The sequence below is a fragment of the Capricornis sumatraensis genome, chromosome 1, assembly GCF_032405125.1.
Source record: "Capricornis sumatraensis isolate serow.1 chromosome 1, serow.2, whole genome shotgun sequence".
NCBI classification, from domain to species: Eukaryota; Metazoa; Chordata; class Mammalia; order Artiodactyla; family Bovidae; genus Capricornis; species Capricornis sumatraensis.
Window position 1 is genome coordinate 144,722,334 of NC_091069.1, and position 27,967 is coordinate 144,750,300.

The window sequence follows — 27,967 nt, forward strand, 5'->3', positions numbered from 1 at the left end:
ACTCCTCAGAAGAAAACATTTCTTCCTCTCATCTTTAATGTCAGAGGAATGCTGCACCCTTCTGTGGCTTTTATCATTTCCTCTTGTCATTATCGTTATCTAAAATACCTCCCCTCTATCTGTACCCTCCTCAGGCATCTATCTAATTCACCTGTGGATCACCATACTGCCTAGCACAAGCTTTGCACAGAAATGTTTGTGATATGAAAAATCTTAAAAAAAAAAAAAAAGACTCTTTATACATCTGACACTTGTAGGTGGGGCTAGAATCCTCAAATCTAGACAACTAATACAGAACATAATTTTCCCTGAAGTCTAGTCATAACTCTGAATGTCATGATCAGTCACCACTGGGAACTGAAGCTTTAGAACTGTAGTTAAGGGAATGAACCCTGCAGCCTCTATCTGTGGAAACTTCTACAAGTTACTGAAATCCTCTTAGTATCAGCACTACCTGATTTTTGTAAACTTTAAAGAATCTAATGCAATAAGATACTTAGAACACTGACTGAAACATGGAAAGTACTGACATATATGTTTAGTTCACTCAGTCGTGTCTGACTCTTTGGGACCCCATGAACCGCAGCACGCCAGGCCTCCCTGTCCATCACCCACTCCCAGAGTCCACCCAAATCCATGTCCATTGAGTCGGTGATGCCATCCAACCATCTTATCCTCTGTCATCCCCTTCTCCTGACGCCTTCAACCTTTCCCAGCATTAGGGTCTTTTCCAGTGAGTCAGTACTTCGCATGAGGTGGCCAAAGTACTGGAGTTTCAGCTTGAACATCAGTCCTTCCAGTGGACACCCAGGACTGATCTCCTTCAAGATGTACTGGTTGAATGTCCTTGCAGTCCAAGGGATTCTCAAGAGTCTTTTCCAACACTACAGCTCAAAATCATCAATTCTTCGGCGCTCAACTTTCTTTATAGTCCAACTTTCACATGTGAAAAAAACCATAGCCTTAACTAGACGGACCTTTGTTGGCAAAGTAATGTCTCTACTTTTTCATAAGCTGTCTAGGTTGGTCATAACTTTCCTTCCAAGGAATAAGCATCTTTTAATTTCATGGTCACAATCACCATCTGCAGTCATTTTGGAGTCCAAAAAAATAAAGTCAGACACTGTTTCCACTATTTCCCCATCTATTTCCCATGAAGCGATGGGACCAGATGCCATGATCTTCATTTTCTGAATGCTGAGCTTTAAGCCAACTTTTTCACTCTCTTCTTTCACTTTCATCAAGAGGCTTTTTAGTTCCTCTTCACTTTCTGCCATAAGGGTGGTGTCATCTGCCTATCTGAGGTTATTGATATTTCTCCCGGCAATCTTGATTCCAGCTTGTGCTTCCTCCAGTCCAGCATTTCTCATGATGTACTCTGCATATAAGTTAAATAGGCAGGGTGACAATATACAGCCCTGACATACTCCTTTTCCTATTTGGAATCAGCCTGTTGTTCCATGTCCAGTTCTAACTGTTGCTTCCTGACCTGCATACAGATTTCTCAAGAGGCGGGTGGGGTGGTCTGATATTCCCATCTCTTTCAGAATTTTCCAGTTTATTGTTATCCACACAGTCAAAGGCTTTGGCATAGTCAATAAAGCAGAAATAGATGTTCTTCTGGAACTCTCTTGCTTTTTCAATGTTCCAGCGGATGTTGGCAATTTGATCTCTGGTTCCTCTGCATTTTCTAAAACCAGCTTGAATATCTGCAAGTTCACAGTTCACATATTGTTGAAGCCTGACATTTCTCTGTTTGAGAAAAGTGAAATAAAACCTCCGTTTTTCTGGGTTCTTTTAGCTCACATGAAGTTGAGTCTGAAGGATCTAGTATAAAGCATAGTAAGTATAGTTGATAACACTGTATTATATAATTGACATTTACTGAGAGAATAAAACTTAAATGCTTTCACACACACAGAAAGATAATATATGAGCATATATATATATATATATATAACATATAACATGTTAGCCATCATTATTTTGTAATTTCTATACCAAACAGAAGTCTATTAAGTACACAAAGCTGAAAAGTACCTGTAAGCTTTTTCTCTATTCATAAAAGTATATAGACTTTCCCTAGAACCTAGGAAAAACTCAATTTCTTTTTTCTTTTTTTAATTTAAGCTTTTTTGAAGTACAACTGACAAAACTGTAAGATATTTAAAGTGTATGTGTAAGATATTTAAAGTATATTTAAACTGTGTGGTGGTGACTTGAAGTACTTATACACTGTGAAAGAATCCATTCCATCTACTTAATTTACATATCAGCTCACGTATTATCTTTCTCTGTGTGAAAGCATTTAAATTTTATTCTCTCAGTAAATGTCAATTATATAATACAATGTTATAACTATACTTACTATGCTTTATACTAGATACTTCAGACTCAATTTCATGTGAGCTAAAAGGACCCAGAAAAAGGGAGGTTTTATTTCACTTTTCTCAAACAGAGAAATGTCTTTGCCTAAGCTTCCTAAAACTGACCAGTCAGATATTAGTTCCAAAATCAGCCTCAGTAACATTTTCATATTCTTTTCCTCCAGCCTGGCCTCTCAGATACTTCTCAATTGCTGCTGCTGCTGCTGCTAAGTCACTTCAGTCATGTTCAACTCTGTGGGACCCCATAGACGGCAGCCCACCATGCTCCCCCATCCCTGGGATTCTCCAGGCAAGAACACTGGAGTGGGATGCCATTTCCTTCTCCAATGCATGAAAGTGAAAAGCAAAAGTGAAGTCGCTCAGTCGTGTCCGACTCTTAGCGACCCCATGGACTGCAGCCTACCAGGCTCCTCCATCCATGGGATTTTCCAGGCAAGAGTACTGGAGTGGGTTGCCATTGCCTTCTCCGACCTCTCAATTAGTAACTCCATTTAATAAGAAAAGTAGATTTCTCACAAGTTTCTGTAACATATCTAGCTCTACGAAGCTGACTAGAGCAACTTTCAGGTTTGAAAATAGTTTTCATCATTCATTTCCCAGCATGAATTCAAACATATGCTTTCCAGAAGCAAGCTGGAAAAGAATGATTCATGACATTTGATTAATTAAATCCTCTTGATAAATACAATCCTGGCAGCAGCATTATGATAGATATTTATATGTGGATATTTAGCATTATGGAAAAAGAAATGGCAACTCACTCCAGTATTCATGTCTGGAGAATCCCATGGACAGAGGAGCCTGGTAGGCTACAGTCCACAGGGTTGCAAAGAGTTGGACATGACCGAAGCGACTTAGTACAGACAGATATTTATCTTTAACCTCATATTTTGATATGAGGTTTAATATACCACCTTTAATATACCACCCTCTCTCTCTCAAAAAAAGAAAGAAAAACCACTGTCTAATGGCGAAGATATGCATGCTGCTGCTACTGCTGCTGCTGCTGCTGCTACTAAGTCGCTTCAGTCATGTCTGACTCTGTGCGATCCCAGAGATGGCAGCCCACCAGGCTCCCCCATCCCTGGGATTCTCCAGGCAAGAACACTGGAGTGGGTTGCCACTTCCTTCTCCAATGCATGAAAGTGAAAAGTGAAAGTAAATTCACTCAGTCGTGTCTAACTCTTAGCGACCCCGCGGACTGCAGCCCACCAGGCTCCTCCATCCATGAGATTTTCCAGGCAAGGGTACTGGAGTGGGGTGCCATTGCCTTCTCCGAGATATGCATGCTACACCTTACAAATTGACCAGATTATCATTTTTGACATGCTCTACCAGAAAAACGAGAAAAAGTTCAGTCTTGAGGAAGAGAAGAACTGAGCCACAATGTATTCAAGAAATAAATAAAGCTACCACATTCACAGAATTCTAATATACCTCACCCCAGACTACAATGAACCTGTAATGGCAGTACATTTAAGAGAAATTAACTCAGGATATGTAAATTGATTGAATGCCTAACTGTACTTCAGTTGTTAGAACTAATTTCCCCCCTCTGAATCTTATATTGACATTTATACCATTTTAATAAAAATCCATAATGAGTCTCATATTAGGAGAAGGGATTCTATTAAGTGAAAGTAACCCCATATGCATCCAAGCAAATGCCAAGTAGAACAAGAAACAGACTTTAAATGGAAGTTAAATTTCATACATGTAATGAGTGATAATAATAGCTCATGGTTCTATAAATGTTTTCATTAACAAAGCCCTTTCAAATATCCTGTCTCAGTCAGTCTTCATAAAATCCTTTGGTAAAGAAAGATATTTATCTAGAGTTTAGGCCTGACATACTATGGATTGCTATTGTTGTTTAACAATGATATCTTATGAATTGGGAATTTTATCAATGCAACATTTAAGAATAATCACTGGAATTGAATTAGTCATTTTTAAATGTTCTAGGAAAGTCATTGAAGCTAAAGAACGTTACATTCCCTCCTATTTTCCCCTTTTAAAAATATAACTAATTTGCATCAGAAACCAGGTGGTCAATTTGCATAGATAAGACCCAAGAAAATTTGTAGCACACTATGAAATCTGGGGGGGGGGGGGGGGGGGGCAGGAACGGGAATATGGGAAGAATAATGCAGTGTAGGCTTTTTTAAAAAAACTTTGACTTGCTAGCTCAAGCAAAGTCTGAATGGATCAGTGGGGACCAAAAATCTGTTCTTTTTCTGAAACCCTGACCATTGTTCACTATATCATATTTGTACTTTAGGAAACAATGAAGGAAATAATACCAGAATAAAATAATAAAAATGGAAAGGTGAATGCAGAAATATAGCATGGCTAAGTGGAAATCTGCTGAACACATGGAGCTCAAATCTGGTGCTCTGTGACAACCTACAGGGGTGGGATAGGGTGGGAGGTGGGAAGGAGGTTCTAGAGGGAGGCGACTCATGTATACCTATGGCTGATTCACGTTGACATATGGCAGAAACAAACATAATAATGTAAAGCAATTATCCTCCAATTAAAGATAGATAAATTTTTAAAAATAAAGTAAATCAAGGCTAAACAAAAAATAAAGGTAAATTTAAAAATAAAAGAAAGATAGCATGGCTAAATTATAGTTTCAGCTAATCAAAAACTATTTTCTTGATATTTGTTGTGGTTCAGTTGATCAATTGCCTCCAACTCTTTGTGACGCCAGGGACTGCAGCATGCGAGGCTTCCCTGTCCTTCACCATCTCCTGGAGCTTGCTCAAACTCATGTCCATTGAGTCAGTGATGCCGTCCAACCATCTAGTGCTCTGTCGTCCCCTTCTGGTCTTCATTCTTTCTCAGCATGGGGGTTTTTCTAACGAGTCAGCCCTTCGCATCAGGTAGCCAAGTATTGGAGTTGCAGCTTCAGTATCAGTCCTTCCAATGAATATTCAGGACTGACTTCCTTCAGGATGCACTGGTTTGATCTCCTGCTTGCAGTCCAAAGGATTCTCAAGTGTTCTCCAACACCACAGTTCAAAAGCATCAATTCTTCTACGCTCAGCCTTCTTTAGGATCCAACTCTCACATCCATACATGAGCACTGGAAAAACCATAGCTTCGAATATATGGATGTTTGTCAGCAAGATAATGTCTCTGCTTTTTAATATGCCATCTAGGTTGGTCATAGCTTTTCTTCCAAGGAGCAAGTGTCTTTTAATCTCATGGCTGCAGTCACCAACTGCAGTGATTTGGGAGCTCAAGAATTTTATATTTTCTTGATATAGCATACTTATTTTATCATTTTATTTAAAACATATTATAATAAATGTATCAGTTACAGAAACAAAATTGATTATTCATATCAAAAGTTGACAGTAATAAACATGAAAATACTTCAAGTTCCTTAAAATTAAGCTTGTATAATACAGTTGTTGGAGAAGGCAACGGCAACCCACTCTAGTACTCTTGCCTGGAAAATCCAATGGAAGGAGGTGCCTGATAGGCTGCAGTCCATGGGGTCGCTAAGAGTAGGACACAACTGAGCAACTTAGCAGCAGCAACAGCAGCAATACAGTTGTTTTATCTTTATCAAACTGACATTAGGAAATGAGATGTAAACTCTTCTTGTAATCCGGATTACAGGACAGAAATAAGAGGGTTGACTCTGGTAACAGACAGGACAGAACGCAAACCACTACAACTTCTTTTTCCACTTAAAAATGGCAGTTGGTTAAGAATTGGAAACACTAGTAGAAACTGAAGATATTTCAGTAATTAGCCTTTATATCATGAAATACAAATTCCTGTTTGTTTATGATAGATGTACATAGAAAGGTTGATTTCCCTGAGTACAGAACAATTACAGAACCACTTTAAATAAGAACTTTTCATTTATCTCCCCGATAGCCCAAGAGACAAGACACAAGAGATGCGTTCAAGTTCTCTAGAGGGAAAAAAAAGAAACCAGATCCACCTGCAATGGAAGAGAGTCTCAGATGTGAAGCTGCAAGTAAAAAATTCTGTCACAATGCACTAGCAATGAATGGTTATATAAATAATGTCTGATGTTCAACTTTTAAATCATTTTCTTTTCAGATTTGCAATTAACCCCCAGCATTCCTATGTATTTAAAATCTCCTACATAGGAAAAAAAAAAGTGTTAGGTGTGCACCCAAGAATGAAGACATACAGAAAGGATGAAGAGATTGCTCAACATGATAAAGCAGAAAGACAAGGGCAGGAACACAGAAGGCAGAGGATGTCAACACTGTCGCTTCTTTCCACACTGGAAACTCTTGGAAATCACATTAATGCACTGCAATTTCCATAGTTAGCTCCAATGGAAGTTTAAGTTTTGTTTTGTTGCCAATATTGAAAAATAATACTGAACATTAAGAGAGTATTGGAAAGCTGGAAAATACTCCATTACATATATAATTTAATTTACATGCAAATATTATTTATGAAATGCTCAAAGTGTTATGGTATTTAATAAGCTAGTAACATAAGCTCTTTCCTGTTGCTAATTTATTTCCTTTATTTGTGAATCCTAGGAGGGGCAGTGAGTCACTGTATGAGAAAAGGTGGACAATCTCTGGCCCATCAGTGGACAGCAAGACAGCCTGTTACCATCTCTTTGATACAATTTCCTTGAGGTCAGGGAGTTTCGTTCTTCCATACTATATCCCCAGCACCTTGTAAATATTTGATGAATGAAAGTCTGTACTTCTCTCTGGCTCATTATTTAAAACAATAAATCCTGGAATTTATTCTAAAATGGGGGACTCTTCATGTTGGATTTTTAAGGTAGTTTCAGTTCTGGAAAGCAATTATGTGCATCCAAGTGAAGTCGTTTCAGCTATGTCCGACTCTCTGCGACCCAATGGACCGTAGCCCACCAGGCTCCACTGTCCATAGGATCCTCCAGCAAGAATACTGGAGTAGGTTGCCATGCCCTTCTCCAGGGACCTTCTGGACCCAAGGATCGAACCCACATCTCTTACATCTCCTGCACTGGTAGACAGGCTCTTCACCACTAGTGTCACTTGGGAAGCCAAGTAGTTATACAGAAAAGCAATTTTAACTTCTTTTAATTGCTTATATCTGAAACTGTAAATTTTTTCCCTATAAATCATTCTCCAGATTAATGTCATTTTAAGCATTAACTGTATCTAATGAAAGTGGAACTGTTATTGTTTGCGAATTTTAAGAATAATTTTGATGTAATGATTATTTCACTGTCAACACATCATTATTTTTCACATTGCATACACAATTCTCCAAATGTCACAGATCTGAACACTTGTCTAAAAGACAAAATTGCTTCGAAAAATGTTAAAAATATATCTCTTTCCTGTCTAATCAAACAGCCTCGATATATACATCAATCTGTATAGTGATGTCTACTCATTCATGCCTACTTGCACCTTTGAAGTCTGAGAAAAAGATTTTTAAGAAAATATACATAATCTTCAGTGGTAGCACAGCTCCTTGATGGGGTTACATCTCATGTTACAAAAAATCTGAAACAAATAAAATGACATGGTTTGTGAGCTGTAGCAGGATGGGTGTCTGCTTTTCCCCTATGGTCCAACTGTTTAACAAATTTTACTTTTCTGGACAATGTCATTTGATTCAATGCTGCTAGCCAGCATTGCATCCTACCCCCTCAAAGACTGTCTCTACTGTTAAGCATCCACTGTTTTCCTGTTTTCTCTACTTTCACCTCCTATTTTATGTCAGCCTCTCTGGTAACTTTAACAGCCTACCACTGCATCCTTTAGTCATTAAATTTTTATAATTAGAATTATATTATAAAAAGGAAAGAAGAAGAAGAAAGTAAAGAAAAAATGTTCATCCTAGGAAGATGTAAACAACAAATTTTAAGGAAAATAGTATAAATTGTCCTTGGTAAATTTTGGAGTTTTCCTTCCTCACCCTGGGCTTACTCTGGTTTTTAAAAAAACTAAAACTGTGTCTTATTCAGTTATTATAGCAATCCTATGAAATATTATTACTATCTCCATGTTACAGAGAGAAAAATGAAGCTTCAAGAGGCTAAATAATTTGCACAAAATCTCACCAATACTAAGCTGAGCTACTGTTTAACTGCAATTATTTGACACAAAGTCCAATGTTCCATCTATTATGACATATGCACACAAGCACTAACGAAATACAAAGGAAAAATAGACCACTTTTCAAGTAAGTCCAACAATTTCCACTGACTAGCATGTTTTTGAAAACTTGTATTAAGATGCAAAATACATGGAGAAAAGCTCACAGTATATATAGCACACTGAATTTATTAATCTTGCATATACATCCATGTAGTTACTGATATAACACTAAACATCTTTAGTATCCAAAATGCTCCCTCATTCTCCCTCACAGTCAATACCCTTCCCAAAACTAACCTAACTTCTATCAAAAAAGCTATGCTTTCACTATTCATGAATTTCATAAATATGAGATTACATATAATATGTTCTCTTTTGTGTCTGGTTCGTTTTGTTCCACCTTATACCCCTGAGATTCATCCATATAGCTCCATCTGTAGAAATGTATCCACATACTTATTCTAGTTTGTTTTTTCCATGGATGTACTCTATGCATGAATATGCCCTCAATATATTTATCTGTGATAGAGATTCTAGTCATTTCAGTTTGAAGCTGTTATGCACAGGGATTTAATAAACATTCTTTTGGATTTATTATGATCACCTTAAGCACTCGTTTTTCTCCGGGATGTTCCCATACAGGGATGTGCTTAGCTGTAGGTGAGACTCGTGTCTTTATAAACTACAAGAAATTCTCTGTTCAGCCCAAATTACTACACTCTCTTAAAAGCATGTGCCTTGCTTCCCACTGCAGGAAAACTTCAAGTCAAGTAAGAAAGGCCTTGCTGCACTTTTTGCTCCCCAATTTTCCAGCTTGATCTACTGTCACTAGTGACATTACATTTTACTCACTGGAGACATAGAACTTCTTGAAATTACCCTTGCTGTTACCACACTCACACTCTGGCTACCACTGAACCTTCTGCTTAGAGAGGTTTCCTTTTTTTCTCAAAGTTTTTTTATCCCCCTCGATATTCACTTTGTTACATCCTATTCACCTCTGAAGCTTCCCTGATAGCTCAGATGGCAAAGAGTCTGCCTACAATGTGGGAGACCTGGGTTCGATCCCTGGGTTGGCAAGATCCCCTGGAGAAGGGAATGGCAACCCACTCCAGTATTCTTGCCTGGAAAATCCCATGGATGGAGGAGCCTGGTAGGCTATAGCCTATGGGGTCGCAAAGAGTCAGACATAACTGAGCAACTAAGCACACACATATTCATCTCTTAAGATGCATTTATGTTTCTGAATCCTCTACCAGACTGTGAACTCTTTCAGATCATTCTTCCATTCATTTTTTTTATTTTATTGAAGTGTAGTTAACTTATGTTGTGTTTAATTTCTGCTGTACAGCAAAGTGACTCAATTATACATATGTGTATATATATATATTTTTATATACTTTTTCATTATGGTTTATCAAAGCATGTGGAATATACTTCCTTGTGCTATAAGGTAGGCTATTGTTTTTTATCCATCCTATATACAATAGTTTGCATCTGCTAGGCCCAAACTCACCATCCTTCTTTTCCCCCACACCTCCACCTTGGCAACCACAAGCCTGCTCTCAATATCTGTAAGTCCATTTTTGTTTCGTAGATAAGTTTTGTGTCATATTTTAGATTTCACATTTAAGTGATATCATATAGTATTTGTCTTTTTCTCTCTGACTTGCTTCACTTAGTATGATAATCTCTAGTTCCATCCATGTTGCTGCAAAAGGCATTATTTCATTCTTTTTAATGACTGAGTCGTATTATATATATATTTCATATATATACACATATATGTATATATTCACACCACATCTTCTTTATCCATTTATCTATCATTGGCCTATATGTTGTTTCCAAGTCTTGGCTATTGTAAATAGTGTTGCTATGCCCACTGTGGGGCATGTATCTTTTCAAATTATAGTTTTTGCCATGCTATACACCCAGGAGAGGGACTGCTGGATTATACTGAGCCCCATACTGTTTTCCACAGTGGCTGCACCAATTTACATCCCCACCAACAGCTGTAAAGGGTTCTCTTTCTCCACACTCTTCCCAGAATTAATTACTTGTCAACTTTTAAATGATGTCCATTCTGACTGCTATCAGAACTACAACTAACTCATTTGATTTTGGTTTTCATTTTTCTAATAATCAGTGATGATAAGCATCTTTTCATGTGTCTACTAGCCATCTATATGTCTTCCTTGAAGAAATGTCTACTTAGGTCTTCTGCTCATTATTCGATTGCTTTGATTTTTGTTACTGAACCATAGGGGCTGTTTTTATATTAGGCACTGCTGCTGCTGCTAAGTTGCTTCAGTCGTGTCTGACTCTGTGCAACCCCATAGATGGCAGCCCACCAGGCTCCTCTGTACCTGGAATTCTCCAGGCAAGAACACTGAAGTGGGTTGCCATTTCCTTCTCCAATGCATGGAAGTGAAAAGTGAAAGTGAAGTCACTCAGTCGTGTCCACCTCTTCGCGACCCCATGGACTGTAGCCTACCAGGCTCCTCCATCCATGGGATTTTCCAGGAGAGAGTACTGGAGTGGGCTGCCATTGCCTTCTCCATATTAAGCACAGATCATTTGCAACTATCTTCCCCCAATCTGTAGGATGTGTTTTTGTTTTGTTTATGATTTCCTTTGTTGTACAAAAGCCTGTAAGTTTGATTAGGTTCCATTTGTTTACTTTTGCTTTTATTTCTACTGGCTTGGGAGACTGACCTAAGAAAACACTGGTACAATTTATGTCAGAGAATGTTTCTCCTGTGTTCTCTTCTAGGAGTTTTATGGTGTCTTGTCTTATATTTGTTAAGTCTTTAAGTAACTTTTGAGTTTATTTCTGTCTATGGTGGTCTGAGAGCGTATTCTAGTTTCATTGATTTACATGGATCTGTCCAACTTTCCCAACACCACCTGCTGAAGACTTTGTCTTTTCCCCACTGTGTATTCTTGCCTCCTTCATTGAAGATTAATTGTCATAGGTGTGTGGGTTTATTTCTGGGCTCTCTATTCTATTCCCATGATCCATGTGTCTGTTTCTGTGCCAATACCACAGTGTTTTTATTACTGTAGCTTTGTAATATTGTCTAAAGTTTGGAACAGTTATGCCTCCAGCTTTGTTCTTTTTCCTCAGGACTATTTTTATGGTTCCATATAGATTTTAGGATTATTTGTTCTAGTTCTGTGAAAAACGTCATGGATATTTTGATAGGTATTGCATTAAATCGGTATATTGCTTTGGGCAATATGACCTTTTTGACAATACTAATTCTTCCAATCTAAGAGTATGGAGTGTCGTTTGTCGTCTTTGAATCATCTTCAACTTCCTTCATTAATGTTTTGCAGTTCTCAGCATGTGTTTCACTTCCTTGGTGAAGTTTATTCCTAAGTATTTATTTTTTATTTTGTATGTGATTTTAAAAGATATTGTTTACATTCCCTTTCTGATATTTCATTGCTACTGTAAAGAAACACAACCCGTCTCTGTATGTTAATCTCATATTCTGCTACCTTGCTGAATTCGCTTATCAGTTCTAATAGTTTTTGTGTTAAATCCTTAGAATTTTCTTTGTCCCATTCATATTTATGTTCCTGATTTCCAGCATCATATCTGACCCATTCTTAAATGAACAATGAATTTAGGAAGCATTCAGAATCAAAGAATTAGATGCAAAGATATCTTGCCTAAAATTACAAATCTGCTGTACAAGCTCCGTCCTCCAGTTCTGTGCTGCTGCTGCTGCTGCTGCTGCTAAGTCGCTTCAGTCATGTCTGACTCTGTGCAACCCCACAGACGGCAGCCCACCAGGCTCCCCTGTCCCTGGGATTTTCCAGGCAAGAACACTGGAATGGGTTGCCATTTCCTTCTCCAATGCATGAAAGTGAAGATGCTCAGTCGTGTCTGACTCTTAGCAACCCCATGGACTGCAGCCTACCAGGTTCCTCCATCCACGGGATTTTTCAGGCAAGAGTACTGGAGTGGGTTGCCATTGCCTTCTCCTCCAGTTCTGTGCAACACAGTGCAATTCATCTCTGAAGATATGATAAAAAATTAGAATAAGTTTAAATATCATAAATTTCTAAGATTAATATATGGGGCCTACATTTTCAAAGATTATGGTTCCTAGTTTTGAACACAAATACAAAATGTTTAAAATTACTCTGTACAACTACCAATGTTCTTAATAATTTCAAGATGATGTCCTTAATGAAACTTTTACAACGAAGAATATATATATTTTTATAATTTAAGCATTAAGATTTCTTCACATACATAAAAACTGATCTGGAACTAGACCATACATCTGGAAACATTTTGTAAAATGGATTAGAATCTCATGAGAAATCCAAATGCATTACAGACTTAATCTAAAATCTTAGCTTAATTAGACTTCTCAAACCCTGTAAGAAGCAATGCTTTAAGACTGGACTATCATCAAAGGCATATGGTGAATCAAATGTGTGAAGAAATACAAAGTTTCAGAGTAAAACATTAGCAATATATGTCCAAATGAAAGTGTGGTATATATCTGTACCAAAGGAGACATATACGTTAAATAGTTGCCACTTATCCTCATTACAGAACCATTTCAGTTTTATGGAGAGGTCCAACTGTATTTAGTCTAGGAGCCCAAGAGACAAAATTTTAATGGCTGAACAGAACAATTTTTGATGCTTTAAATCTTAGGTCTTTGCATGGCAATTTCTACTCTAAAGGTCCAAGGGAAAATCTTATCTCCCCTTTCCTCTATGTAAAGTACCCAGATGTTTTATTTTTATTGCTTTCAATTGTTCCTGCAAAAAAAAAAAAAAAAGCCTGATGTCTGGGCACATCACCACACCAGCTGATATTTAACAAATAATTCCATATATTGATTCAAGTGTAGAGGTGAAAACCTTTGGTATTATTTACCACAATTAAATCTTTTTCAGGAATCATATAATATTATCTGTTTTACATCTTTAACATAGTTTATGTAAAGTGTGAACAGAAAAACTCATATAAATTTTATTTACAGAATGACTTGAAAAGTAATTTTGCTTCCAGATGTCTACATGATCAAGTCTCTGAATTTGGAGAAATATAGAACAGTGACAGAGTTTACTAACAGTATCAAAAGTTTTATGCATTTCTTACTATTTTATTACTTTTTAATCCTTCCTCATTTTGAATGCCTTTTCTTATATGTTTTATTATTAAACTAGCTCACTAGGGAAAATTTAAAAATACAGAAAATCTAAAAGGACCGGGGAAAAGTTCATCTTTAATCCCATCCAGAGAAAACCATGGACAACTGACATTTTCTAAGAAGGAAGGAAGCTGTCACTAAAAATATGATAATTGCCAACCAGTTCTTAAGAATTCTGGATTTTATGAAGAAAAAAGACAAGACTGAACTTCTCCCAAGAACATTTGAGGAATTCTTGGGTGTCTCTTAAAATAAGTGTACTTGAACCAACTGCAAATGAAAAACTCCAGGGTTTTAAAATTCTGGGATCATATGAGTTATACGGAATATGGAAGTAATTAAATCCAGGAAATGGTAAGGAAAATAACAACAGAATAACTGCAGAATAGAAAAAGCTCACAAAGATTTTTAGGTAAGAAACAGTGAATAAGTAAATTTCTTAAACATCACCAATGTTAATGACAACTACTCTCACTGGGCTAACACCTTCACTAGAAGAAAACTGAGCAATTTCTTGGGGACATTTCAAACCTTGATCTGAGGTTCTGACCATTTTAGGAAAATGAGTAGGGCTAGAAAACTGGATGGGCAGAGAAGAAAAAGCTGCTAAACCCAATCCTTATTTTGTCTCATCTTACTGCTTCCCTTATCCGGAGTTTGAGGAAAAGAAGGGAGGAAAAGGGGAAAGAAAGGAAGGAAAGAGAAGGGGAGAAACAGGAAGAAACTGAGAATAAATGGACAGTAGGCAGAAAAACTGTCAGAAGGTTCCCACTGGACTCCCCTTGAGAAATTACAGAAATTAAAGGAGAGAATACAGTATATGAACAAACAAAAACAACCGCAACAAAAACTGTAAGAAAACATGAATGAGACTACAGATTGTCCTGAACTGGACACCGTGGTCAGGAAAATATTTATATTTTGCTGTTTCCTTTCTCTTATGATGGTTTGGGAAAATCATCACTAGCCACTTGGCCACAGAAGCCATATGGTAATAATGGCCTACACCATCAACATCCACAAAATAACTTCAAGGAGCTACCAAAAACCCTAGATGGGTGAGATTCAAAAAAATCTAAACTGACCCTCCACCTTCCATTATTCATTCTTCAATGCCTTAGTATACCCAGGGCTAATAGATTACACTCTAAAAATACTGCCTTCTCCCTTTCTTTCCAACAGTTTAAAAGTGAGTCTCTACCCTCCTACAAGAAGCAACAGTTAGAACCGGACATGGAACAACAGACTGGTTCCAAATTGGAAAAGGAGTACATCAAGGCTGTATACTGTCACCCTGCTTATTTAACTTATATGCAGAGTACATCATGAGAAAGGCTGGGCTGGAAGAAACATAAGCTGGAATCAACATTGCCAGGAGAAATATCAATAACCTCAGATATGCAGATGATACCACCCTTATGGAAGAAAGTGAAGAAGAACTAAAGAGCCTCTGGGTAAAAGTGAAAGAGGAGAGTGAAAAAACTGGCTTAAAACTCAACATTCAAAAAACAAAGATCATGGCTTCTGGTCCCATCACTTCATGGCAAATAGATAGTGAAACAATGGAAACAGTGAGAGACTTTATTTGGGGGGGCTCCAAAATCACTGCTGATGGTGACTGCAGCCATGAAATTAAAAGACGCCTGCTCCTTGGAAGAAAAGTTATGATCAACTTAGACAGCACATTACTCTGCCAACAAAGGTCCATCTAGTCAAAGCTATGGTTTTTCCAGCAGTCATGTATGGATGTGAGATTTGGACTATGAAGAAAGCTGAGCACCGAAAAATTGATGCTTTTGAACTGTGGTGCTGGAGAAGACTCTTGAGAGTCCCTTGGACTACAAGGAGATCCACCCAATCCATCCTAGAGGAAATCAGTCCTGAATATTCACTGGAAGGACAGATACTGAAGCTGATACTCCAATAGTTTGGCCACCTGATGCGAAGAACTGACTCATTGGAAAAACCCTGTTGCTGGGAAAGACTGAAAGCAGGAGGAGAAGGGGATGACAGAGGATGAGATGGTTGGGTGGCATCACTGACTCAATGGACATGAATCTGAGCAAGCTCTGGGAGTGGGTGATGGACAGGGAAGCTTGAAGTGATGCAGTCCATAGGGTTGCAAAGATCGAACACAACTGAACTGAACTGAACCCTCCCATATTGGGGAATGTAAACTCTTACAGCATTATGGTGAATAGTATGGAGGTTGCTTAAAAAACAAAAACAGAACTACCATATGATCAAGCAATCCCAACCCCGGGCATGTATCCAGAGAAACCATAATTTGAAAAGATATATGTACCCCAATGTTCACTCAAGCACTATTTACAATAGCCAAGATATGGAAACGATCTAAACGTCCACTGACAGAGGAATGAATAAAGAGGATGTGGTACATATATACAACAAAATATTGCTGTTGTGGCCATTTATTAAGTCATGTTCAACTCTTTCGAAACCCCATGGACTATAGTGTACCAGGCTCCGCCATCCATGGTATGTTCCAGGCAAGAATAATGCAGTGGGTTGCCATTTCCTTCTCCAGGGAAGCTTTCAAATCCAAGGATCAAACCTGCATCTCCCACAAGCAGACTCTTTCTCTACAACTGAGCCACACTGGAAGCACAGTGGAATAGTACTCAGTCATAAAAAAAAGAGTGAAATAAAGCCATTTGCAATAACATGGATGGACCTATATTATCATACTAGATGAAGTAAGTCAGACAAAGAAAGATAAGTATCATATGATATCACTTGTATGAGGAATCTAAAAAAAAATTTTACAAATGAACTAATTTACAAAGTTCAAACTACCTTACAACTGTGCTCATTTCACATGCTGGCAAGGTAATGATCAAAATCCTTCAAGCTAGGCTTCAGCAGTATGTGAATGGAGAACTTCCAAATGCTCTCGCTGGGTTTCGAAGAGGCAGAGGAACCAGAAATCAAACCTCCAACATCAGTTGGATCATAAAGAAAGCAAGAGAGTTCCAGAAAAACATCTACTTCTGTTTCACTGATTATACTGATGCCTTTTTTGACTGTGTGGATCATAACAAACTGTGGAAAATTCTTAAAGAGATGGGACCACCCTATTTGCCTCCTGAGAAATCTGTACACAGGTCAAGAAGCAAGAGCTACAGCTGGACATGGAACAACAGACCAGATCAAAATTGGGAAAGTACAACACAGCTGTACACTGTCACCCTCCTGATTTAACTTACAGGCAGAGTACATCATGATATAGGCCAGGCTGGATGAACCACAAGCTGAAATCAAGATTGCCAACTCCTAATTTATCCACTCCCTCCCCCTGTCTATGTTTCCTCACTGGATACTGTAAGCTTGTTTTCAAATCTGTGAGCCATACAGGTTCACATACTGCTAAAGCCTAGCTTAAAGAATTTTGAGCATCACCTTGCCAGCCTGTGAAACGAGCACAACTATAAGGTACTTTGAACATTCTCTGACACTGCCCTTCTTCGAGACTAGAATGAAAACTGACCTTTTCCACTCCTACTTTTCATTGCCTGATTGTCCAAATTTGCTGACATATTGAGTGTGGCACTTTAACAGCATCATCTTTTGGGGATTTTAAATAGTTCAGCTGGAATTCCATCACCTCCACTATCTTTGTTCATAGTAATGCTTCTTAAGGCCCACTTGACTTCACACTCCAGGATGTCCGGCTCTAGGTGAGTGATCACACCATCATGGTTATCCAGGTCATTAAGACCTTTTTTGTACAGTTCATTTTTATAGTTCATCGTGTATTCCTGCCACCTTTTCTTAATCTCTCCTGTTTCTATTAAGTCCTTCCTTAACGTTTCTGTCCTTTATCATGCCCATCCTGGCATGAAATATTCCCTTTAATACTCCAATTTTCTAGAAGAGATCTCCAGTCTTTCCCATTCTACTGTTTTCCTCTATTTCTTTGCACTGTTCATTTAAGAAGGCTTTCTTATCTACCCTTGCTATTCTATGGAACTCTGCATTCATTTGGGTGTATCTTTCCCTTTATCCCTTACATTTCACTTCACATAAAGCCTCCTCAGACAACCATTTTGCCTTCTTGCATTTCTCTTTCTTTAGATTGCATCCTATACAATGTTATGAACCTCCATCCATATTCTTTAAACACTCTATCTACAAGATCTAATCCCTTGAATCTACACATCACCTCTACTGTACAATCATAAAATATTTTATTTATGTCATACCTGAATGGCCTAGTGGTTTTTCCCTATTTTCTTCAATTTAAGTTTGAATTTTGCAATAAGGAGTTCACAGTCTGAGCCAACACTCAGCTCCAGGTCTTGCTTTTGCTTACTATGTAGAGTTTCTCCATCTTCAAGTACAAAGAATATCATCAATCTGATTTCAGTATTGACCAACTGGCACTGTCCATGTGTAAAGCTGTCTCTTGGGTTGTTGGAAAGGCTGTTTGCTATTATGAGTATGTTCCCTTGATAAAACTCTGATAGCCTTTGCCTGCTTCATTCTGTACTTCAAGGCCAAACTTTCCATTATTCCGGGTATCTCTTGACTTCCTACTTTTGCATTCCAGTCCCCAATGATGAAAAGGACATCTTTTTTTTTGTTTAGTTCTAGGAGGTCCTATTGGAGAAGGAAATGGCAACCCACTCCAGTACCTGTGCCTGGAAAATCCCAAGGACGGAGAAGCCTGGTAGGCTACAGTCCACCGGGTCTCAAAGGGTCCAACAGGACTGAATGACTTCACTTTCACTTTTCACTTTCATGCATTGGAGAAGGAAATGGCAACCCACTCCAGTGTTCTTGCCTAGAGAATCCCAGGGATGGGGAGCCTGATGGGCTGCCGTCTATGGGGTCGCAGAGAGTCAGACACGACTGAAGCGACTTAGCAGCAGCAGCAGGAGGTCTTACAGGTCTTCACAGAACCATTCAACTCAGCTTCTTCGGAATCAGTGGTTGGGGCACAGACTTGGATCACTGTGATGTTGTATGATTTGCCTCAGAAACGAATCGAGACCATTCTGTCATTTTTGAGGCTGCACCGAGGTAATGCATTTTGGACTCTTTTGTTGACTATAAGGGCTACTCCATTTCTTCTAAGGGATTCCTGCCCACAGTAATAGATACAATGGTCATCTGAATTAAATTTGCCAATTCCTATCCATTTTTGTTCACTGATTTATAAAATGTCGATGTTCACTCTTGCCATCTCTGATTGACCCTGTCCAATTTACCTTGATTCATGGAGCTAACATTCCAGGTTCCTTTGCAATATTGTTCTTTACAGTATCAGACTTTACTTTCAACACCAGACAGAGTCACAACTGAGCATCATTTTTGCTTTGGCCCAGCCACTTCCTTCTTTCTGGAGCTATTAGTAATTGCTCTCCACAAACACTATATTAAACACAGCCATAGGAAAAATCTTAAAACATGCTAATAAGGGAAGACGGTAAGAACAAAAACACAATTTCAATATCATTTACATAAATTAAAAATAGATGCATGTGAACAGTAATATATATAAGACTATATGAATAGAAAAATATACATTATGGTTATCTTTTGTGGAGGAGGGGGTTGAATGATGGGAATAAAAGAAATGCATCAATATATAAAAAAGGAGAGGAACTTTTTTCAGAACACTATTAAGAATATCCAAATACTAAGGAATACACGACTAATGTCAGTTTTCATTCCAATCTCAAAGAAAGGCAATGCCAAAGAAAGTTCAAACTACTGCACAATTGTGTCTATTTCACATGCTAGCAAAATAATGCTCAAAATCCTTCAAGCTAGGCTTCAGCAGTACATGAACTGAAAAGCTCCAGATGTACAAGCTGGATTTAGAAAAGGCAGAAGAACCAGAGATCAAATTGCCAACATCCACTAGATCATAGAATAAGCAAAGGAATTCCAGAAATACCTCTACTTCTCCTTCAGTGACTATGCTAAAGCTTTTGACTGTGTGGATCACAACCAACTGTGGAAAATTCTTTAAGAGATGGGGATACCAGACATCCAATATAAAGCTGAGTACCGAAGAACTGATGCGTTTGAACTGTGGTGTTGGAGAAGACTCTTGAGAGTCCCTTGGACTGCAAGGAGATCCTACCAGTCCATCCTAAAGGAAATCAGTCCTGAATACTCATTGGAAGGACGGATGCTGAAGCTGAAACTACAATATTTTGGCCACCTGATGCGAAGAACTGACTCATTTGAAAAGACCCTGATGCTGGTAAAGATTGAAGGTAGGAGGAGAAGGGGATGACAGAGGATGAGATGGACATGAGTTTTGAGTAAACTCAGGGAGTTGGTGATGGACAGGGAGGCCTGGGGTGCTACAGTCCGTGGGCTCACAAAGAGTCGGACATGACTGAGCGGCTGAACTGTACTGAACTACCTACCTCATGAGAAACAAGTGGTCATGGTATGCAGGTCAGGAAGCAACAGCTAGAACCAGACACTGAACAATGGATTGGATCAAAACTGGGAAAGGAGTATGTCAAGGCTATATATCACCCTGCTTATTTAACTTCTATGTAGAATACAGCATGTGAAATGCCAGGCTAGGTGAACCACAAGTTGGAATCATGATTGCCGGGAGAAGTATCAATAAACTCAGATATGGCAATGACACCACCATATAGCAGAAAGTGAAGAGGAATTAAAGAGTCTCTTGATGAAACTGAAAGAAGAGAGCGAAAAACCTGGCTTAAAACTCAACATTCAAAAAACTAAGATGACAGTATCCGTTCCCATCACATCCCACTGCCAAATAGACTGGGAAACAGTGGAAACAGTGACAGACTTTACTTTCTTGGGCTCTAAAATCACTAAGAACAGTGACTGCAGCCACGAAATTAAAACATACTTGCTCCTTGGAAGAAAAGCTATAACAAACATAGGCAGTATATTAGAAAGCGGAAACATCACTTTGCCGACAAAGGTCCAAATAGTCAAAGCTATGGTTTCTGCAGTAGTCACGTACAGATGTGAAAGTTGGACCATGAAGAAAGCTGAGTGCCAAAGAATTGATGCTTTTGAAATGTGGAACTGGAGAAGACTTTTGAGAGTCTCTTGAACAGCAACAAAGTCAAACCAGTCGATTCTAAAAGAAATCAGTCTTGAATATTCATTGGAAGCACTGGCACTGCAGCTGAAACTCCAAAACTGAGGCCACCTGATGCAAAGAGCTGACTCACTGAAAAATATTCTGATACTGGGAAAGCTTGAGGGCAAGAGGAGGAGGCAACAGAGGATGAGATAGCTAACTGGATGGCATTTCCAACTCAAGGGACACGAGTTTTTAGCAAACTCTGGGAGACCGTGAAGGACACGGAAACCTGCTACAGCCCATGGGGTCACAAGTGCTGGATGTGACTTAGCGACTAGACGACGACAAGGTATATGATTAACTTCTTGCATAATTTTTTTAATAGGAAGAAAATAAAATAAGACAAGACATAAAAAATAAGAACAAGAAAAGATGAGACTCGAAATACAGAGTAGGGGTGGTATTCTTACATTTTTGCCCTCATTAAGTGACACGATTCAACTTTCTGAAAGCAAGTATAATAATGCCGTACTTCGTTCTTGTCTCAATAACTGACAATGAGAAATTCTGAGTTTTGCTTCATTTGAATAAGAATATACCATACAGTTAATTTCCTAACTGGTAATTATAATATATTAAATTAAAAGGTGGTGGTACTTTTTCCATTTTTCTTTACCTTTCTCTTTTTTTTTTTTTAAGGGCACAAGCATTGTCACATGATTGCTGTAATAGAATATTTAAAGGCTCAAAAATAACAAAAATGTATCAGTACATATGTATATACATACATACGTGTATGGGCTTCCCTTGTGGCTCTGGTGGTAAAGAACCTGCCTGCAATGCAGGAGACCTGGGTTCAATTCCTGGATTTGGAAGATCACCTGGATAATGGAAAGGCTACAAACCCCAGTATTTTGGCCTGGAGAATTCCATGGACTATATGGGGGTGGCAAAGAATCACACAACTGAGTGATGACTTCTTTCACTTCTCAGACATATACAGAATGATAAGAATATAGAATAAAATAAATTCAGATACTGCATACATCATTATCATTAATAAAGCAATTTCAATTGGAAATCATTATTCTAAATTCACTGGGTCATGTACATACATAAAATTTCAGTTCAGTTCAGTTGCTCAGTCGTGTCCAACTCTTTAAGACTCCATGGACTACAACATGCCAGGCTTCCCTGTCCAACACAAACTCCCGGAGCTTCCTCAAACTCATGTCTATTGAATCGGTGATCCCATCCAACCATCTCATCCTCAATCATCCCCATCTCCTCCCACCTTCAATCTTTACCAGCATCAGGGTCTTTTCAAATGAGTCAGTTTTTCCCAACAGGTGGCCAAAGTATTGGAGCTTCGGCTTCAGCATCTGTCCTTCCAATGAATATTCAGGACTTATTTCCTTTAGGATGGACTGGTAGGATCTCTCTGCAGTACAAGGGACTCTTAAGAGTCTTCTCTAACACCACATTTCAAAAGCATCAATTCTTTGCTGCTCAGCTCTCTTTAAAGTCCAGCTCTCACATCCATATATGACTACTGGAAAAGCTATAACTTTGACTAGACGGACTTTTGTTAGCAAAGAAATGTCTCTGCTTTTTAATATGCTGTCTAGGCTCGTCAAAGCTTCTCTTCCAAGGAGCGAGAGTCTTTTAATTTCATGGAGCAGTCACCATATGCAGTGATTTTAGAGCCCAAGAAAATAAAGTCTATAACAGTTTCCATTATTTCCCCATCTATTTGCCATGAAGTGATGGGACCAGATGCCATGATCTTCATTTTTTGAATATTGAGTTTTAAGCCGGCCTTTAACTCTCCTCTTTCACTTTTATCCAGAGGCTCTTTAGTTCTTCTTCACATTCTGCCATAAGAGTGGTATCATCTGTATATCTGAGGTTATTGATATTTCTCCCAGAAATCTTGATTCCACCTTGTGCTTCATCCATCCTGGCATTTCGCATGATGTACTCTGCATATAAGTTAAATAAGCAGGGTAACAATATACAGACTTGACGTACTCCTTTCCTGATTTGGAACCAGTCTGTTGTTCCATGTCCGTTTCTAACTGTTGCTTCCTGACCTGCATATAGGTTTCTCAAGAGGCAGGTCAGGTGGTCTGGTATTCCCATTTCTTCAAGAATCTTCCATTGTTTGACTGTGATCCACACAGTCAAAGGCTTTGGCATAGTCAATAAAGCAGAATTAGATATATTTCTGGAACTCTCTTGCTTTTTCAATGATCCAGCAGATGTTGGCAATTTGATCTCCGGTTCCTCTGCCTTTTCTAAATCCAGCTTGAACATCTGGAAGTTCACAGTTCACATACTGTTGAAGCCTGGCTTGGAGAATTTTGAGCATTACTTTGCTAGAGTGTGAGATGAGTGCAATTGTGCAGTAGTTTGAACATTCTTTGATACTGCCTTTCTTTGAGATTGGAATGAAAACTGACCTTTTCCAGTCCTGTGGCCACTGCTGAGTTTTCCAAATTTGCTGGCATATTGAGTGCAGCACTTTCATATCATCTTTCAGGATTTGAAATAGCTCAACAGGTATTCTATCACCTCCACTAGCTTTGTTTCTAGTGCTGCTTCCTAAGGCTCACTTGATTTAGCATTTCAGGACATCTGGCTCTAGGTGAGTCATCCCACCATTGCAGTTATCTGGGTCATGAAGATCTTTTTTGTATAGTTCTTCTGTGTATTCTTGCCGCTTCTTAATATCTTCTGCTTCTGTTAGGTCCATACCATTTCTGTCCTTTACTGGGCCCATCTTTGCATGAAATTGTCCCTTGGTATCTCTAATTTTCTTGAAGAGGTCTCTAGTATTTCCCATTCTATTGTTTTCCTCTATTTCTTTGCACTGATCACTGAGGAATGCTTTCTCATGTCTCCTTGCTATTCTCTGGAACTCTGCATTCAAATGGGTATATCTTTCTTTTTCTCCTTTGCCTTTAGCTTCTCTTCTTTTCTCAGCTATTTGGAAGGCCTCCTCAGACAACTATTTTGCCTTTTTGCATTTCTTTTTCTTGGAGATGGTCTTGATCCTTGTCTCCAGTACAATGTCACGAACCTCTGTCCATAGTTCTTCAGGCACTCTGTCTATCAGATCTAATCCCTTGAATCTATTTCTCACTTCCACTGTGTAATCTTAAGGGATTTGATTTAGGTCATACCTGAATGGTCTAGTGGTTTTCTCTACTTTCTTCATTTAAAGTCTGAATTTAGCAATAAGGAATTCATGACTTAAGTCTGAATTTGGCAATAAGGAGTTCATGACAGTCAGCTCCTGGTCTTGTTTTTGCTGACTATAGACAGCTTCTCCATCTTTGCCTGCAAAGAATGTAATCAATCTGATTTTAGTATTGACCATCTGGTGATGTCCATGTGTAGAGTCTTCTCCTGTGTTGTTGAAGAGGGTGTTTGCTATGACCAGTGCATTCTCTTGGCAAAACTCTGCTAGCCTTTGCCCTGCTTCATTCTGTATTCCAAGGCTAAATTTGCCTGTTACCCTAGCTATTTCTTGACTTCCTACTTTTGCATTTCAGTCCCCTATAAAGAAAAGGGTATCTTTTGGGGGTGTTAGCTCTTGAAGGTCTTGTAGGTCTTCACTGAATCATTCAACTTCAGCTTCTTCTGCATTACTGGTCAGGACATAGACTTGGATTACTGTGATATTGAATGGTTTGCCTTGGAAACGAACAGAGATCATTCTGTCATTTTTGAGATTGCATCCAAGTACTGCATTTTGGACTCTCTTGTTGACTATGATGACTACTCCATTTCTTCTAAGGGATTCTTGCCCACAGTAGTCGATATAATGGTCAGCTGGTTTAAATTCACCCATTGCAGTCCATTTTAGTTCACAGATTCCTAAAATGTCGATGTTCCCTCCTGCCATCTCCTGTTTGACCATTTCCAATTTGCCTTGATTCATGGACCTAACATTCCAGGTTCCCATGCAGTACTGCTCTTTACAGCATCAGACCTTGCTTCTATCACCAGTCACATCCACAACTGGGTTCTGTTTTTGCTTGGCTCCATCTCTTCATTCTCTCTAGAGTTATTTCTCAACTGATATCCAGTAGCATACTGGGCACCTACCAACCTGGGGAGTTCATCTTTCAGTGTCCTATCTGTTTGCTTTTTCATATTCTTCATGGGGTTCTCAAGGCAAGAACACTGAAGTGGTTTGCCATTCTCTTCTCCAGTAAACCACATTTTGCCAGAACTCTGCAGCATGACCCATCCATCTTGGGTGGCCCTACATCGCACAGCTCATAGTTTCACTGAGTTAGACAAGGCTGTGGTCCGTGTGATCAGTTTGTTTAGTTTTCTGTGATTGTGGTTTTCATTCTGTTGGCCTTCTGATGGATAGGGAGCTTATGGAAGCTTCCTGATGGGAGAGACTGACAGAGAAACTAAGTCTTGCTCTGATGGGGGGATCATGCTCAGTACATCTTTAATCCAATTTTCTATTGATGGGTGGGGCTGTGTTCCCTCCCTGTTGTTTGACCTGAGGCCAAGATATGGCAGAGTTAATGAAGATAATGGTTCTTCAAAAGGTCCCATACATGTGCTCCTGCACTGAGTGCCTGCAGTCCTGCAGCAGGCCACCATCAACCCATGCCTCCGCCGGAAACTCCTGGACACTCACAGAAAGGTCTACGTCAGTCACTTTTGGGGTCACTGCTCCTTTCTCCTGGGTCCTGGTGCACACAAGATTTTGTTTGTGCCCTCCAAGAGTCTGTTTCCCAGTGCTCTGTAAGTTCTGGGGGCTCTATGGTGAGGTTAATGGCTACCTCCTCCAAGAGGGCTTATGCCATATGCAGTTTATATCATAATCATGTCTCAATGCTACATTATAGCCAGACCAAAACCAGCCTTTTAAAACTTATCTTGTTGTTTCTTTCGATGTATATAATGCATATCAAGAATCTACAGTGGAGAAACAAACTTGGAAAATAATCTCCTGACCATCTTTCCATGCCTGGTATTCTGGTCCTTATCTCCCATAAATCTGGTCTTTGACACCACAGACAAATACAACTTTATTAGCTGCAAAACTATTTGGCGGCCTTTGAATGGCTTTCTCAGATTGCATGGCTCTCACAGTGCGACAAGTCCTTTCATGTTGATTAAAATACTTGAGGGATACAAACAACAACAGGGTAACAGGAAATTCAGTCATTCCTTTCATCTTCCCGGCGGGGGCCAGCCAGCACAACTTGACTTTCTTCAAACAAAACTCCCCTTTTTGTGGCTGAAGAAAGGCTTTGGCAAACACTTATCCTTTGATATGATATGCACTTGACAAAAATCACACAGCAAACCAAGCCACTGCTTTGAAGAAAATGCTTATTAGAAACCTGAAGCTCTTAAGTGCACTAGGACTTAATGTCACTGCCAGCAACTTGAGGCCAAATGTGTCTGTGCATTGATTTAAAGTCAAGTCCAAATGTACTGACTTCAGGGCTGCAGCTGCCACCCCAATCCTTAGTTTCATTGAAAGATACCTTGAAGAACTGTTTAGTTTTCAAGTTCATTCTGGAATGTCAGTTCTGTATTTCATTCTGGTGAAGCATGCATTTTATTATTTAAATAGAAAGGAATGTGAGGAAATCCTTGTTCTATAGCCTGTGCTCAAAGTACCAGAACCTCCAGTAACACACTAATTTCTTTTCAAAATAGAAACTCAGCTTCTGAGGTGAGAATGCTGAGCATCCAGGGTCAAATCAGAATTCCAACATGAAGGGCTGGGGCTAGAAATCCTCATACATTTTTAATTCCATGGAAGACAAATGACACATTCAAATTAGGATAGTTTAAGGGAAACTTAATAGAAGGATTTATAAATGTATGTGCAAAGGTGGAAAGCCTAGAAGGGATAAACAGTACCTCTGGCCTTTCAATGGGTTTCCTGGTAGCTCAGATGGTAAAGAATCCACCGGCAATGCAGAAGACCCAAGTTCAATCCCTAGGTTAGGAAAATCACCTGGAGAAGGGCATGGCAACCCACTGCAGTATTCTTGCCTGGAGACTTCTATGGACAGAGGAGCCTGGTGGGCTACAGTCCACAGGGCTGCAAGGAGTCAGACACAACTCAGCAACTAACACTTTCACTTTCACTGGCCTTTTACCAGGTAGGCATTAGCAACCCTAGGGCAGAGGACTGAGTGCTGCTAAGTCACTTCAGTCATGTCTGACTGTGAGACCCTATAGATGGCAGCCCACCAGGCTCCCCCATCCCTGGGATTCTCCAGGCAAGAACACTGGAGTGAGTTGCCATTTCCTTCTCCAATGCATGAAAGTGAAAAGTGAAAGTGAAGTCGCTCAGTCATGTCTGACTCTTTGAGACCCCATGGACTGCAGCCTACCAGGCTCCCCTGTCCATGAGATTTTCCAGGCAAGAGCACTGGAGTGGGGTGCCAGTGCCTTCTCTGAGGACTGAGTGGTGATGACCAAAACCCAGAGACAGAGGGGCTGGGTGGACAGCAGCCACCTTCAGCAACCCCACAGGAACAGAACAAGGGGAAGAGGTCCCCAGACTCACCTCCCTACTTTCTATTTCCCACTGGTTTTCCCCAAAGTCCTCACATAACCAGGGGTCAGAGTGCCAGGGAGTCAGGTGACATAGTCCTTCCAGGTCATTTTTCCAGGGGGATGTGGCTCTATGGAGCCTGCAGAAGACAGCCTACCAACTGACATCACCACTGCCACCTAAATCACCCTGAAGGTAAACAGCAGACACCTGCTCTAAGTGCTGATGCCAAGTAAAAGGAAAAATTCAAAACTCTCAGATTTTCTTTGATAAAGCCCATTCAATTTTCCAAGGTGGAAATGTGGAAGTCAGATTTGTAATTAAGCTTAAAAACATAATATTACATAGATTCCATTAATGATTTACATGCACTTTAACAACACAAATATGTTTTTTAAAATACAGATAGTATACTTCACTGAAATAACTATAACAAGGATAAAGACATATGAAGAAACTAAATTGTATATATGCCCTGAAAGAGCATATTTCTGTAATAAATAGTTTTATCCAAATGTTTTCCTCTTTGATTCAGAAAATCATCACTAAAGAGAACGTCTAGATAGAAAACCTCTTCCCAGTAGTTCAGCTCTTGCTAATCTCTAGACATTCCTGCTTTGATCTCTTCCCGACACTTCAGGTCCAGCATCCTCAAAAACACATTTATGTTTCCTTCTCTT